This window comes from Ambystoma mexicanum, chromosome 5q (assembly GCF_040938575.1).
Source record: "Ambystoma mexicanum isolate Mex_15411 chromosome 5q, UKY_AmexF1_1, whole genome shotgun sequence".
Lineage (NCBI taxonomy): Eukaryota > Metazoa > Chordata > Amphibia > Caudata > Ambystomatidae > Ambystoma > Ambystoma mexicanum.
Window position 1 is genome coordinate 965,532,918 of NC_090933.1, and position 17,537 is coordinate 965,550,454.

A 17,537-nucleotide genomic window follows, 5' to 3' on the forward strand; every position below is an offset into this window, starting at 1 on the left:
TTCCAGCAAGTCGCTGGCATGCTCGGAAATACACCCCTTCTATTGATGACTTGCCATGAGGTAAATTAGAGGGTTCCGAAAGGCTGTACTTAGTATGCTCAAGGTCAAAGAGAAGAGCCGAGACATCTGCCCCCTTCTTGACGAGCGGTGAGGCTCTGGCGAGGCATCGCCGCCAGTCACAGCAAACGCCAAGCCTGAAAGAACACACACATGCTTGTCACGGCACTGCCTTCTTTCTTCTCATTTTCATTAAATAATGTCACTGAAAGCAGAGAGCTGACGGGTCCGGTCACCTGGACACTGTACCTACAGCTGAGAGGGAAGAGGGTCCTTGTTTCTTTAAGCTCCAGCTGTTCTTTTCGCAGGTGCTATTTTTAGAATCGCTGTGGTAGGATCCAGATTACCCCCTCCTTCCTCGGGTGCGTTTGGTAGGTCCCAGACGGAGAAGGTCAGAAAACCGAGCATGTCTAGATGTGTTCGGTGGTGCTCCGGTAGGATGCGCGTGCAGACACACCCGTTGGAAAGGACCCCGCGCAGGCACTGAGGACGGGGTGGGTGTGCGATGCTGAGTGCACCGTGGTAGCACACACAGGAGCACCGCATCACCGGGCTGCAGCACAGTAGGTTCTATCTCCCTGCTATAATTGCATGAATGGAAATATAGCCACGTGGGTGAAGCATCACCTCTGTGAATGATTACACTTGCTGCGGGAGGGAGGGGGCGATGGGGCTGTGTAAACGCAGCAGGCTCCCTGCATAGCCCTAGTTTGTGGAGCTGACTCTGCATTTTGAGGAGCCTGGCACTAATGTGGCCCTGGAGCGGTAGCTGCTGGACCGTGACTGGGAGGTGGGGCCCCTCTCAGATGACTAGGCAGTGTTGTTGTTGTTGTTTCCACTGTCAGCATAAGCCTTCTTTTCGCTTGCACTAATGACTGCCTTAACACTCTTTAATTAGCTCGCAGTCACGCTGGCAAAGTAACCCTGGTTGTGCGACCAACCCCGGGTTGTGCTGCCTGCTCTGTCATCAAAAGGGATTTCTGTTAAGTCCCTGCAAGTGCATGGTGCTTCAGAATTCTAAACTACTGCCTGCAACTCCTCCAAGGGTGTAAGGTTACCGGGATGTACTGTGCATGCAATCTGTTAAAACCTGGTGATGTGAAGTTCCGACATTTTCTGCAACACCTGTCATTGCATCGGTCCTCCGATATATTTTGGAAAATGTAGGGGGTGGTGGGAGGCGTGCTTATAATTCAATAGACGGAAAGGTGTTCGCTGTGTCTGCGGGCACGCGTGTGTAAATACAGAAAGCTGCGTGGCACGCTCTCCCGCCTGCGCTGCCATGCCAGTCCCTCCATACTCCACGGAGGATGAGAGGGAGCACTTCGATGTTTCCTCGTCCGGGGCTCCATATCAGCACAGCGGAGCCCGGGAGCCTTCTCAGAGGGGCAGGCAGGAGGCGGCACGCCGCGCCGCTTGTTTACAGGATCGGGTTCCCTGCTCTGATGGGCTGCGGGATAAAAACGCTCCTCTGCACCCTGCTCATTATTCCCGGCCAGATCAGCTACTGAAATATGCATATCTGTTGAGTTGAGTACAGACTCTCCATTGTAGCCTGGTCATTATTTCGGGCACTTTAAACCAATTAGTTTTATTTGTTTATTTTTTTTTAGCTGAATTAATGTTTTAAATGAAATGACCAGGAGAGCCCGTTACCAAACCCCGTGCAAGTGCCGCATGAATAACTTCATTAATTGACCCCTTGCTAAACAGGCAAGTTTACAAAATACAATTGTTTATGCTCTTTAAATTTACAGTATGAGTGATGTTATACACAAAATAAGCACGTCCATGTCAACTAGCGTGCAGATGCTTGTCAAGTACGTATGTACATATACATTTCTGATTGTTTTATTTACCGGCACACCTAGACAATTAGCCCGAAATGAGTTTAGTTCATTTTGGGAGGAGTTGGTCTAGTACCTAGGTGGATGGAATGAGAGCTACTAGAAACGGTCTCAGATCCTGGGTTCTGCACATGTGTGATCTTGGGCACCTCCTGTTCTCCTGTTCCGATAGCTTTTGAGGTTGGAAGTGCTGACTCGCGGGCTGCATGTCCCTACGGAAAGCCATGTGCTTTACTGCATATGTTGCCCAGGTCTTTGAGGATGGATAATGTCATTCGTTGAGCATGCTTGTCGAGCAGGCACGCTCGTCTTTAAGCTAGAGTGCCTCCTATAATTTCCCCAATTAGTCCTGCTATCAAATACAATTTCGGAGTCAGCCTTGGAAGGCGTGTTGCATGCAGCCACAGATAAGGCAATTGTACACCTATTATTCCAGGCCTCGAACATATTCAATAATTCACTGAAGTGGCTGCAGTGAGCCGCCATGTGACAGCTGAATCATAGAATGGCAGACACAACAGTCTGTTGTTTCCCAACAAAAATATCTGCTCCCTTTTGGCTGGGGATTTGTTATGGTCAAAGCTTGGTTTCTTGTTTTAGCTAGTTGCAATTACAAGCCATGGCAATAACCACAGGTATCGTGAAACAGTTCATTGCATTATGAAGTGCTCCGCACGATGCATGTCTTTTTGAGTTTTGGCTTAGTGAGGAGGCTTTATCCACTCACTGTTGCTATAGAAAGCATCTGAGCTTGGAACATTTGCTGCAATTTTGGAGGGATACATGAATACACCAGTAGCAGAATCAGTAGCGCATTTGTTTAGCTTAGTTCATTTTTCATCATGATCAATTAAAACACTTATTCTTACTGGTAAAGTTCTGAAAGTGATGGGGTTATCACTACTATTAAGCAGATTGTCCAAATGCTTCCATATTAAGGCGGTTTCAAATAGCTTTTATGCACGCTTAAACAGCTATCTGAAATGCGCATGGTGAATTGCATCTCTTAAGCTAATTATGTGAATTATTATGGCGTTAAGGTTATTTAAAAACAGCCCTTTCTACCTGCAAAAACATGTGTCTGAAAGGTAATGACTTAATTACAGCTTTTAAGCAGCTCCTGATGTATTAACCTCACCACCCAGTGTGCCTCCAGCCACTTCATCTGAGCAACGCAGGATCCCAGTACACAGCCCTGAATTAAAGTACCTACGTTAGAACGTCTAATAACACATTATGTATTCAAATGGATTGATTATTAAGCATTTTGTAATAGAGAAATGTAATATTAAAAAATATGTGCAGTTTGGCATATCGAAAATTCAAGACTGTGGGCCTCATTCCGATTGTGGCGGTAAGGCAACAACAGCGCCGTTAGTACTACCAGCGCCGTTGTTACAATACCGCCTCATTACAAGTTCTGCTCGCGGGTGCTGCTCTGCATGCCTGGTCAGACCAGGCATGCAGAGCGGCACCCGTGAGCAGAACTGGATGGTAGCAACGGCACCGTTATGAACGGTACCGCTGCTACCATCCTCCCCATTCCCATTGAGCCCAATGGGGGTTCAAATGGGAATGGGGATGTACCGGCTCTGGCTCCCGCGCAAGGGGAATTACGGGGCCCGCCGAGGTTGGAATGGCCCGGTAATTCCCCTTTCATGGAGCCCAGAGCCTGACCCGAGTTTGGGGGTAGCCATGCCGGTAAAAACAGCATAGCTACCTCCAACCTCGTAATGAGGCCCTTTGTCTTTGTCAGTGGTACTTTTGTTCCATACCTGTGTCCTGGCACCAGTGTCTCCTCCTTCAGCTCCTTCTCTGAGCATCTGCTCCCAAACTCTCCTCAGCCTTAACAGATGTGGTCATTGTTAACGAAAGAGACGCCTTTCTATTGTATAGGCGATCACTTTCTGTTCATGATAGCTGTCATGATGGACCTGCTTTTTGTTCCTCCTGTGGGAAAGATGCTTGTGTTCCTAGTGTGTTGATTTTGAAACATGAATGTGCTTTCTCTAGAGAGATCCAAGGACCCAGGTCAGTTGGCCAGGATGTTACTAGTGTGGTATCCTCCAGGTCTGTGCTAGATTGGCACTTCAAATTGCACTTGCTTTGGTTGGTCCATTTACTCAGGCCTGTGGGACATTAACAATCATTAGTCTCCAGCGAGGGACAATCGGTTTGTAAAAATCATTATGATTGGCCCTCACCAGGTTGTTACCACCCTGAAAAAGCCTTACTGGCTGTCGTTCTGCGCGCCGTGTCCCTCGATTTTCCTTTCCTTTCTGCGACTGGCTTCCATGGAAAGGGGGAAGGGATTACAAGTAGCCCCTCTCATCAATCGATGGTGGCCATTTTCTTTTGCTTTTTTCCCTCGAGTTGAGAAACGTTTTACACACCGTTTTTCAATGCAAGAAAACACTATTAGTACCCCGATACAAACTGCCGGGGTACTAATAGCAGTAGAAATCTCAGAGGGGGGGAGTTGCCAGTCTGGTAATCCCCCAGGGCTTATGTTAATGCCCTCGCAACTTGTAACTGACTCCCCGGTGCATTACCAGACTGGTAATGGCCCCTCTCCTCAAGTTCTGTTGCTTAATTAGGATCCTGGTTGTTGTGCTTAATGAAACGGGTTAGCGAGAACAAGGGCTCTATTCACTGGCACAAGCCCACCCTTTCTCGCACGTTTCTTGATTAAGCACATCCACAGCTCTGTCCCTCCCCTGTCCCCACTTTGTTGTCAATCTCACCCGCCAACACATACCTCCTATCCCCAAATAAAACCCACTTGCTTACCAATGCCGTCATGCACACGGATGTCTCTGTGCTCGTTTTGTCTTTTGAATCCCATGTAAAGAGATAAGGGGCTCGATATAGAGCCCCATTTCACTTCCCTCAAGGAAACATGTCGGGCACACTATATGTTTGATGTTTGAAAGTGGATGAAAACTGAATGAATGGAATGTGAGCTGGAGTGGGATGTGTACATTGAGGTATGACCTGGTGTGGTTAATTGCACAGCACATGACACTTTAAATGAACAAGTAATTGAACACATAGGGTTGTAAATGAGGTGAAGTTTATGTTTGTATCACTTTGATCCCTTTGATTATGCCAATACTGACTCTGTGAGACTAAAATTGCCACAGAACTACAGAAATTGGTGTTCGTAATTTGTGTACGATTAACAATAAAATATGTAGATTATTTATAAAATGTTTCTTTGAGAATGTTTTCTGAATGTCCAAAGTAATTAGGAAATGACAATAAGAGTCTCTCAGATAGGGAAACAGCAAAAATCACAAGCTTTGTGTTTAAAGCATTAGGGTTCATCCCTTTACATAGAGGGTGTGCTTGTTGGTTTTCCCTCAACCTCTTTCTGTTGTTAAAGTTGGCTCGATATAGAGCCCCATTTCACTTCCCTCAAGGAATCCATCATGGTCTGGCAATATATCGTTCGTTGATGCAATGCTATGCATTGCATCAAAGATTTTCTTTTTCCTAAAAAAAAAATTAAGAGGAAAAAAAGAAAAACATAATTCACCTCTCTAATATAACCATGGGTGCTAATGGCAAAATAACCCGGCCTGGTGGGCGGACCATGTGGGCAAATGCACTGCAGGTGCCCTTGCTTTGCTTGGACACTGAACGCAGGTGCTAGGCCATTGCTGACTCTCTGGACCCACCAGCCTGGGTAATATCTCCACAAAATATCCCACAGATATGGACTATTAAGGTACATTACAATTATTAAAAAATCTAAAAAGCGAACGCCCATCTTCACTGTTCCTCTGGAGATATTTCATGAAACCATTCGCCTTAGGCAATCATTTAGAGCTGTTTACATTTTTAAAACTCTGTCATATAGCTCAATAGTCCATATGTGTGAGATATATTGAGTCGCTATAACCCAGGCTGCTGGCCCAATATAATCATCAATTGCCCAGCATTGGATTATGGACATGTGATTGACTTGCATTTTTTTCACTTTTTTCATACCCCACTCCAATATCCAACACCCTTTTAACACCCCAAACATCGTTTTTAAAAAAGGGCACACACATGCAGCAAAATGTCAATTTCAATAATTACGGTGAAATGCTGCAACCAGATGGGCTGGATGGAAGCTGAGCGGGATGCCCTGTTTGTCGGGTGCCAGCAGAGAGCATGTCTATGAACAATGATGTGTAGTTATGTAACTTGCTATTTATAGAGTGCTACACTGCCACTGGTGTGGTCTTCTAGTGTTGTGTGATCATTCTTCAGTATGATCGTTGTCATTGATTTGATGGTCTTCTGTTTGACCATTTCACCCAAAGCCTAGTTTTCACCAATGTTAATATGAAGCTACTGAAATCAAGCTACCCATGGTCTCAAATGGCAGAAGCCACCACAATTTGTAAAGAATGAGGTTTGCAATGTATTTCAAGCCATGATATACTCTGCACCACAAGCACATTTTTCACATAGTGCTGGGCACTGAAGTTGTACATTTCACTCTACATTGACTTTGATCTTTTTGCATATGGTTTGAACAGGTACGTATTGATTTCTCCATCCTATAGCAGCTTTATACCTTCTTTTAAAAAATAAATAAAACATATATTAAAAGTATGTATTGTTTACATAGGATGGGGCTTCAAGTATTGGTCATGATATGATATGATAGGTTGTTTATAACGCGCTTAATACCCAGAGGTTTCTAAGCGGGAACCCGCCAGGGATCGAACCTGTGTTGCTCTGTCGTCTTGCTTCCAAGGCGAACACATTGCCACTGGGCTATCCTCATGCGCATCTTCATCTGATTTGGAGAAATTTGGTAGGGGTGACGCTAATTTGTATTTCTTGGAGCATGGTAGTGCTGGTGGCTTTGGACTGTGCTGGTCTTCATGGTGTTTTTTTTTTTTTGTTTACTTAATACCGCTATGATCCTGGTAGGTTGGTTGCAACAGTGAAGAAGTAGGTTTTCCACCCACTCCCGAATGACAAGATCCTTTATTTTTTACCTTAAGGGCAAGAGAAATGCCATTCCCTAGAGCAATCTACCCACAAAGTGCTTGTATTTGGCAGATTGGATGGCTTCATGGTTAGGAAAGTTACATTTCGGCATCGGGATGATGTGTAGAGCGATTGGAAAGGCATTCCCAACCAATCAGTGTTGTTTGCGCCTGGCATAATGTCTTTGTATCGTAAACACTGCTGTTTTCAGAATGGCACTCGACCATTTAATCGTCTGAAACTTAAATTATATATGGGCATATTTCTCATGCATATGAATTGCGGATAACCTGAACACATGACAGTTTTGAAGTGCACTATTGTGTGCTCCGTTGAGCCTATCCCTAGGAAAAAGTGTCCCTTCCCAAGGTGTAAGCTTTGCATTGATTTTAAATTTTCTTTAAATTGTCCAATTAGTCATCGGTTTGTGCTTCCATGCCTGTAATCGTGTCACTTTACAATAGTAGTGGTCTCCTCATACCACACGGCCTGCTCAATCAGAAGTTAAGCCCCTTTCCTTAAATGTGCTAGATTGTAACAGGGTGGCAATAGGTTCAGAATAGTTGAGCTCATTATATTCTTATGGTAGGGAACAATATACATTATTTTCTAAATATCAATGGGACGATCTATTCATGTTAATTAAGTGTTGGCATAATCAACTTTCCTTGGCTGGTATGATGTGTGTATACATGGAGGCACATCATATTAGCAGGTGATAAATACATGTTGCCTTGACATCAGCCATACGCAAACAACACGATTATGCACATGCAGGAGTAGGGATTTTGAATCGTAACCAATGATTTCAGTGTTGTGTCCTCATCTGCATAAAAATCATGCAGCTAGAATTCCATTGGTTTGCAGGTGATGGAAGATTATATGCACAGGTAAGGTTTACGCCAGGAATAAGCTCTTCACTTACTCTACACATTCTGTTTACACCTCAGCTTGCCATTCTGCCTACTCATCTATCAACAGGACATGGTATTTATTAAGGCTTCTTATCGCCTCTAATTTCAATGAACTATATATACCAATGAAGATTTGGTTGGAAGGTAGCCCAGAACTGATAACTTTTTTGGCTAGTATAATTTCAAATCGTTCACCTTCTTGTGTTCATGTTCAATGAACAATGACTTACAGCTGCAAAGCTAGGTTACTGAAAGCCATCAGGGGTTCAGGAATATGGTAAGTCCAGAAATGAGTACCTTCTTGCATCTTCAAGATTTCTGACATGTATTGCAATATCTTCAATAATTAGTGCATGTACGGTTATTGGGTAGTTCCCTCTTTTCTCAGACCTTCCTCTACAGAAAAGACTCTATGCTGACCAGATCTGACTCTCCGCCAAAGACATTTTATGTACTTTGTGAACTGACATAATCAGCAGCTGGTGCGTATATGCATCAGAGTAGATGGGCAAATCAAGCCCGTACCTTAACCACTTGAAAGGGGGCTGAAGGAAGTCACAGAAGTGTTTGTAGGGTATATTTGAGGCAGCAATTAATGCAGGGAGCTCACCCCACCCTCCAATCATGAGAGAAACACCAATTGAGCAATTATTTATATTCTTAACTAACTCTGCATTGGACTGATATAACACCACAGTCCTCCCTCACTCTGTTTGCAATAGGCAAGCCAAGAACCAGGCCGGTGTGCAGAAAGAATATAACGTACTTATATTTAATTATTACACAATGTCCTTATATCAACAATACTTTTCAAAATGCATGCCACCTTACTCAGTGGTACAAAACCTTTAATTCCTGTCAAAACTTAACATTAGACACAAATTGAAAACATCAGTTGAAAACACAGTTCGTTTTAAGTAACAAAGATCACAGGATCTGATCAGAGAATTTCCAACACACAAAAATGTACACTTTTCGTTCAGATCTCTAGTCTTCCTGGTCACTTGTAAAGAGAAAGACAGCTCTAGATAATGCTTCAGATGATTGGGCCACTCACAAGAATGCCTCTAATGTATGAATGAATAATCAACACAGCACCCTAGAACATGAATTTACCATTTTATCTGACATTGGAATTTGTAGGGGACTTAACTTAAATACATGGAGCGCTTTTCAGTTGGGCAAAACAAAGAAACATGAGCAGCGCTCTTTATTTCTGACCTCCTTGCGCACTTTTAATTTCTAGCAATGTTCTAACACACACAGCTTTAATAACAGACTCTTTTCAACAGAGGATAACACCCTTTCCTTTGCCCAAATGCAGTGAAAATGTCCCCTTTAATTTGGAGTTCCTTACTCCTTATGTAGAGAGAGTGTGCTTTTAAATCATGTATTTCCCTTTACTTAACCCTGTAGACACTTTAACCCTGCTGACACTTTTCTGCACAGCACAGACCCAGAGATTCAGTTTACCATTTGGACCGCCGCTTGAATGCAGGGTTGAGGGACTATTGAACAATTTGGAATTTCATTTTTAAATGCACTGCTCCCCTTTTGGGGATTTATGCGGTTGGCAAAAGGGTAATAGGTTATCCAGAACTACTTCAACAACTATATTATTATTATACACTTGGAAAGATGTTGAAGATTTCGAATTTCCCCAGATCTCCCCAGTGTCTGTTGACTATTTAGGAACAAATTAAATTATTCATTAATAAAAAATGCTAGGGATCTACTTCTGTATGACCCCACAATTAATAGGAGAACAAAATTAACTCACACATATCCCCACCAATGGTTTGTTCTGTTGGACACATTTATTCACTTTAAAACTCTCTGGGTTTGTGCACAGAAGAAGTCAGAAGGCATCCTGTATCATCTCATTAGAAGCAATGCACGCTGGTTATGTATGCTACTCCAAAAGCACTTCTGGGAAGACTTTTTTGGGGAAGCTACCATTATATTTGGGCTTATTACTCTTGTTCCCATTGTTGAATTTTTTGGAGATCCCTATGCGCTGATAGGGCTTTCAATGTGCTTTCCAAAGACATCTGAACCATCTTTGTGTCAATTACTGGTACCCAGTTTATGAGCAAAATATGTCTCCCCATTTAATCCTATGAAACCCTTTGATTTTCTGCATACATTTCCACTTAATTAATAAACTGTCTCAGTTCCCAAAACCTGTATGTGGCGTGGCCCTCTGGTTTGTGTTCACTTTGTATGCAATAAAATCACTTAACATTCTTTCCAATTTTAAGACCTGAGCACAAGTTGTCTTATCTCTTGGAGCAGAGGGATGTAACTCTGCCCACTGACTCATGTCACATTCTCTGGTGCCTGTCAACTGTCAGGCAGCCCAGAACCTCACCACAAATTGAATTTAATTTTGAGTAGTTTATAGATTCGAACATTGATGGGCTGCATCTTTATTTACTCAATGTTGGGCATTTAACCGCAAGCTCTGACCCCTTCCTGGCTCTGTTGAGCTGCAAAGAGTTTCCAGATCTAGAAGTCAGAAAGTGTGTTTGACCTTCGTGGACTGATGAGGTTAGAGGGGGGTCATTTGGGTGGTCCAGCACAGGCTGAAGTCAGTTCTTGTGAACAGAGTGCTTTTACATTCTGCATTTTTCTTTCTTTACATGAGACCTGATTTAATACTTGACATATATTCATACATATTTTTCTCCTGCAACCTGCCATCAGTTTCCAACCGTATATTCTGAAATATGTTTAAATCACCCTGGTAATTGAATTTCATTTTAGATGTGTTCATAGTTCCATCCAAGCTACAAAATTCACAGACTTCTCCATGGCTGCTCTCTGTTTTTGTAAATCCGCACTTTAGTGCATCTGTCCCCTGTAATTGAAACTACGTCTAAGTTCTTTTGCCCTTGTTTTATTTTTTAATTTATTTTTTCTGAAATCACATTTTAGACGTTTGGTATTTGAGAGTTAAATGCTGGCCCTTTGGCTTCACAGCTTACACTGCACTTTCCAAATTGCTGCACCTTTGGCCTACTTGGCCAGCTGCTGTGCATTTGTATCCTGGTGCTGACAATGTCCCACAAGTTGTTGAACCTTGGATCAGTAATTCATTAGTGGTCTGAATACATAATACTGTGTTTGTGATCTGGCAGATTGGAAATCCCAGAAGGCGAGCCACATGGTAATTTTGCACAATCCCTGTGCTAAGGGGCTCATGATGTAAAAGCCAGGAGATGTGAGGTCAATAGGTGGAAGGTTGAGAGATAATGTTGACTGTTGAATAGGAGGTTTTCACCATTTGGCAGGTGGAATAGGAACTGGTGTGTCCTGTTGTTCATTTCTGATGAAGCATGCTGTATTCCTCATTAGATAAACTTGTGAACTACTTGAGTGTCCATTATTACTTGGCACAATTCTGAAAAGGATTGGAGCGTTGATGAAAGGGCAATGAGCAGACCTCTTGAGTGAGTGATTTATTGTTTGATTGATGGAATGTAGTAAAGTGCATAGCTCAAAGAGGACCAAACTGAACCAGTTATAACTGAGCACAGGATGGATCATAACACTGCACCTGAATGATGGAAGAGAAGCTAATGCAATGGGTTCAACAAAACCAAAGGATCTTTAGGTCTTCCATAGAACCCAGATATTATGAGGAAGAACATTTCATAATTGATATTGATATTTTAAATTATTTGTATCGCGCTCGTACATAAAGTGTCTGTCCCCTTTCCCAGTTTTGAGCCTGGTTTTGGGCACAGTTAACAAGGAGGGATGAGAAGAGGCATATGTGTATCTATACTTTGTGCGAGTGTGACTGGCTGTATGCAAGAAAGATAGGTGCATGTGTTTTGTTTGACAGCTGAGAGGGGCTGCACTAGCAGCATGTTTGTAAAATACAGTGAAACTGCTGGCTTTTAATGTGGGTTCTGCATCATCAAAGTGATTTGCTGCATCTGCATCATTACTTCCAAAAATTGTGGGCACAGCTTCATGACAGTGGTTTACCCTGGCAATGCTGGCATTTATTTGCCAAGATGAGCCACCACCCTCCCTTTTGCAATTCGGCACTGTCCTTTGTTTTGTTTGTATGCCATGACAGTGCATGCTCAGCATTGATTAACCTAGATGTGGGCAAGGATGGAAAATGGCAGGTTACTGCTGTCATTTAGTGAATTTTAAGTGCAAGAGGTCACCCCACTGCCATGTAGACACACGTGTAGTGCAGGAAAAAGCCAGTTGTTGAAGTCACAACCTGATAAAGTGTCCAGCATACATCTGGTGAATGTTCATAAAGTATCATGATATAATGGCCTCTGAAAACACTGAGAATATGTACTGATACCCTTTTTGAGCAGGCCAAGCACTGGGTCTAGTATGCCCCGTGGCCAGCAGCAATGGAGAGAGGTGAGGGTTTTATAATGTTGCATAGCTCTTGTGACTGCAGTGTTTTGGCCTGATTGAGGATCAAAGGGATCCGATGGGATGCAACAGGTAACACCCCAACAGGTAACACCCCATTCAAGGAAACGTGAAACCCACCCCTGAGTAAGATCAAGACAATCAACACATATAGTAGTTTAAGCTTCAATTTTCTGGTCTCAGACAACCCTCACTTTAATAATTTAGCATGTAACAATACCACCCTCTCAATTTGAGACTCGTTCAACCTTAATCTATTGAAACTATTTGTTTTTCTCTAAATGTAGGCACACAACATGACATTGATGGTTTCAGAGAACATTTAATCAAACAATCCACAGCAGAGAAAAATGCTTTTAAACCCACAACCACCCTAAAATCAAGGAGAAGCAGTTCTCAGAATCCATTTTAAAAGAAAACAATGTTCTGCTGTTGTATCTGAAATGTGATTCTCAGTACGCAGCTTTATTTAAATTGAAACTGCTGGACACTAGCTATGAAAAACTCTTGTTTTTTTGTTGTTGCTTGGGCTAAGACAATACTTGACTACCTCTTTTATGATGTTTGATTTGATGAAAATAATTGTAACATATTGGGTCTCTCAGGATTTCTGTTTCTTTTGGAATGCTGGGCTAGGGGATTTTAACTCACTCACTAATTTCAAGGAATCAAGCCGCCCCCCTCACAACATCCCAGTTCACTGTGTTATTTAAATAATAGATTTCAGGCAAACACCAAAATGGGTTTTGATATTCAACATTCAATTTATAATGTGTAAAACTTCCAAGGATCCAAATTGCAGGAGAAAGTCTTAATACTATGATGCTACCAAGGGTTTCAGTTTTAATTATAAATCATGAAGCACATGCACTTTGCACTATACTCCTTTTTCAACGATATAACATTTAAACAGTGCTCCCAATATAGTTGTTAGTGCTACCTTGGATTAAATTGATTCGCAAGAGAAATGTATGAATAATTGTAGGGTTTAGGTACTTATTTTTTGTTTGCCTTTCAAAGTCACAGGACAGGAAAGGACACTGATTGGCCTTGGGCAAACTCTCCCTCCAGTCTGTGGACATGCTTCAAAATCCTGCTCAAGTCATATGATTCTGCTTTTGGGAAAGGCCTCTCCATTCAGTACAATCTTAATAAAGCACTTTTCAATTGATTTCCTAGATACATACAGTTGGAATTCAAATCTGCTTCTCTCCTGTCAGATGGACTCTCTTACATTTTGGTTTTCCACAAAACTTTCCCTTCCTATACGTTTGAGCTTCTATACCCATCAAACTCCATCCATAAGGGGAAAGTGTGTACAACTGATTCTTTTTGGTCAGTGTATTTGATTGGTCTCTAAACCGATGGGAAAATGACAAATACACACCTTCTTCTTACCTATTCACTATTTCCTATAGGAACACTGGAAACTGAAGTATCTGTCTTAGTTTTGGTTTCATTTCCCAATAAGACTTCCTCCTAGCAACTGGCATGACTGAAGTACAGACTTTAGGGAAAATAATTGTATTCATATAGGTTCTGTATGTTTCCAAGCATGCAAAATCAATCCATCTGATCCCTCTATGATGTGCAGTTATGATTTTTATATTTTCTAAAATATTATAGTTACACAATTTAAATTAATACATGTATTCTTCATGTGTATGAGTGCAGCATATGCTTGTTTTTGTAATAGGACATTGAACGCCCAAGATAAGACATTCTAGATTTTACTTCACTTTAAACCATATCGTCATCACAACAAACTCTGATTCATTGTCACTTCCTCTTAGGTCATACACTATTTGATGTCTATCTCGAGTGATCTAGGATAAATGGGCATCCATTCAATTAGGGCTTGCTTTGAAAAGCCATTTCCACGTACGGACTGCTCAGAAACCTTTGCTTTTTTTTTTTTAATTCTTTATTTTAATTTTAGTACTTAGAACAAAACTGAACAATAAATCACAAAATATCACAACACAGCATAAAGGATATATACATGTAGGAATAGAAAAAGGAAAGAAATAAGCAATGAACTAGTACCTACTCAAAAAAGCTCCCCAGACCTTTGTATGTAGACTCAATTTCCCCATTTTCCTGTATATAAATTTCTCAATATTCGCTAAGCAGTTCATTTCTGTAATCCAATCCTCCAATATTGGTGAGACACACGATTTCCAGCTCCTCAAAATCATCTTTTTGCAAATAGAAGCACCTCTGAACAAAAATTTATTTTCCGACAGTGAAAGGTCGTCCAGTAAATCATCACAGCCCAGCACCATAGTCTTAAAATCCAAGTCAACATTTTGGTTCAGAACCCCGAGACAAATAATACAAACCTCATGCCAAAAGCCACGAACCCTCACACAGTCCCACAGCAAATGTTCCATACTGCCTTTCTCACTCCAACAACACCAACAAACATCAGAATCAGACAAACCTCTATTTTTAAGCCTTTCCGGGCTCCAAAAAACTGTATTGAGAATTTTGATTTGTCTCGACCGTTCAGTCAAACTTATCGAACAAAGCTTCACATTCGCACACATCACAAGCCACAGGTCAGGATTGATTTCACAACCCAGTCTTCTGCTCCATTCATCTAGTAATTCAGTATTCTCCTTATAGTTCGATACAATTCGATGATACACCCTACTCGCAAGCGACTGAACGCCAGAAGTGAAAAGTTCAACATTCACATCCCCGTCACAATGCACTTCACCAATACATCTCTTCAATTTCCTGAAAACCTTTGCTTTGTTTGTTAGTGTACCCCTGCACTTGCACGATCTGAATGACACCTGGCCTAGTAGGATCGTTGTCTGTCTTCCCCCGTTTCCCCCTCCCTGCCTTGTCGCGCCTTGAAACACTTGAAACCCTTGTGTATAGGCGCGTTACAAATGCCATATCATATCATATCATATTGTTAGACTTGAAAATAAAAGAATCTTCGGAGCATGTCCTTTTCTGCAACTGGGTTTTCTTCACAATCTTCTGAAAAAAAATGTCATGTTTCTTGGAGAGTATTCAGTAATGTCCAGATGGGTGGGAGATTCTGCTGAATGGGTTGACTTCTTGAAAATTGGGCATTAGGAATGTACCTTTCCCTTTTTATCATGACGTGTCTTTTCTTTTTTTTTTTGAATTTGTCTCCTGTTTTGATATGGTAATTATATGTATTTTTATCCTTTGAACTTTATTGTGTTAAAAGCTGTCAGAATATACTGCTATATGATACGTGTAATAAATATATATAAAATAATAATAAACACAATCTTTACTTTACTTTCATGTATAGAAGTCGAATATTGGAGTAATTATATTACATCAGGCCTGACCTCTCTTTTGCTGTTGTTACTTTACTCAGGATATTCTTTGTTAGAGAAAAGTGACTAATGACTTTTTTTTTAACTTTGTTTTGTATGTTTAATACTATCACTTGATATTTCAAAATAAAGAAAAATATTGTTCTATTGTTCTGACCTCCTATCATTTAGTAGAAAGCATTGCATTCAATCAGATATTTCATTGCAAGCCATACACATAAGATCCACAAGAAACCTGCCAACCACACATGGTTGCACCCCCACACACTGAAAATGTAAAAACTACCAGCAACTCCACACCTTAACACATAACAACACAAGTGTACACCAATTGCATATAAAGAGCCAAGCACCACTATTACACATAGTTGATGCACACATCTACTAACCACAACATGTAAACACACCCAGCCTACACTTCATGACTCCATCTGGATCAACTACACACACACACACCCTCACCGTACATTTTAAGTGAGTTGTAGGTATACACCAAACATTTGTACAGCTTGACCAGCACTCTCGCCACTCTGCACTTATTTAAACATATATTGAATTATCCAAAGCTTGTTCAATTCTCAATGTCAAATATCACATTTTATATGTCTTATTCTTTGGAAGGTGTGTCGAAGGTGTTATTATTTGTTTAAATGAGAACATTTTCATTCATTTGATAACATGTTTTAGGATTTCCCACATCGTAAGTTTGGAGCGGCTAACAAAATAACTCTATTGCTATAAGGTTACAAATTAGCTCCATTCCAGCTGTGTAAAAGAGGCATGAGGATACTAGAAACAGTATCATAGCCTGAACAATCCCACTGGCCAGGGGTAGAATATATTCTCCCTCCCTGGTGCTCAGCTATGAAAGGGTAGCAATCACTCTTGCAGAACTGCGATGTTAAAGGGTGCAATCGTGTGTATCTGAATTAAGGAAGGGGGCCAGACGACTTTCTGCCAAAGAAATTGACACCCACATACCCATTAAGGTGCGTAGACTTGTTGCACTGAGGTTTGTAGTGAGGTTCAAGCCTTGCCATGTTGCACATCACTGAGGGCCCTGTGTGGTGGGAACTTGATCAAGTAGAAAATGAACAGGATTGACAAAGTTTAAAACGGTGAGGAGATGCCAGTGAAAAGAATACAGGCAACCAGGTCTTGATTGCATGTGGATGGCCTTAAAATCAAAGTGGATGATGAGTTAGCTGTCCCATCTTTAGGCTCCAAGGATGAATCAGTGCTACAGTCCTTGCAGAACATTGTTAAGGATTTCAATCAGGCGACACACACACTGTGGTCTTGGCCTAGTATGTAGCGCCTAACTGAGGTGCTTTTCTCCTTATTTATGTAGATTAAAATTTGGGATGATACATCACTCATATCACACCCCCTTTTCAAATCGTCCGGGTCACAAGGGACCATGAACCAGGCTGGTTGATCAAATGCAATATTTATTTATTTATTTAAAATTCAAAAGAAATCACACACTTTTAATATAGGTCAGCAATCACCAATGGAGTGATAGTTACAAATGAGAATGTGAGCAATGCACTGGGTTTGACTTCTAAATGAAGTACATATGCAGCACAGCAGAATAGGAGCACTTTTGATTTAGGACAGATAGCACTCAAGTTAGGATTTCTCCCTGCAAAGTGCCCTCAACCCACCAAATCTGAGTGGATACAAAGAAACAGCAGGTACTCGGAAATAAGAAACTGAAAATGGAATTTAAATCTGACCATCCCTCCCCAAATAAGAGTGAAAAATGGATTTCAAACCCTTGCAATGTTAAAAAGGACACTCGAAAATGGATGAATACAATAAGTAATGTGTGCAAAACCTTGAAACAAATACAGTACAAATACAGTAAGGCAACAATGTAAAGGTACTAATAATCACAAGCAATGGATTAGCAAGAGCATACAGTTCAAAAAATGAATGGAAGATTTAAAATGGTTTACAATCAAAATGACATGTTGGAAACTTTGCAA

The 17,537-nt window shown here is 41.3% G+C and overlaps 1 protein-coding gene across 1 annotated transcript in view; it reads left to right on the forward strand.

Annotated features, from left to right (window-relative positions):
- The first annotated feature begins 424 nt into the window (after positions 1 to 424).
- OXR1 (oxidation resistance 1) overlaps positions 425 to 17,537 on the forward strand; it is a 3,084,878-nt gene continuing 3,067,765 nt past the window's right edge. The window contains exon 1 of the mRNA XM_069621494.1: positions 425 to 620. The gene's annotated coding sequence lies outside the window, so the exon portion shown is untranslated. The remainder of the gene's footprint in view (positions 621 to 17,537) is intronic.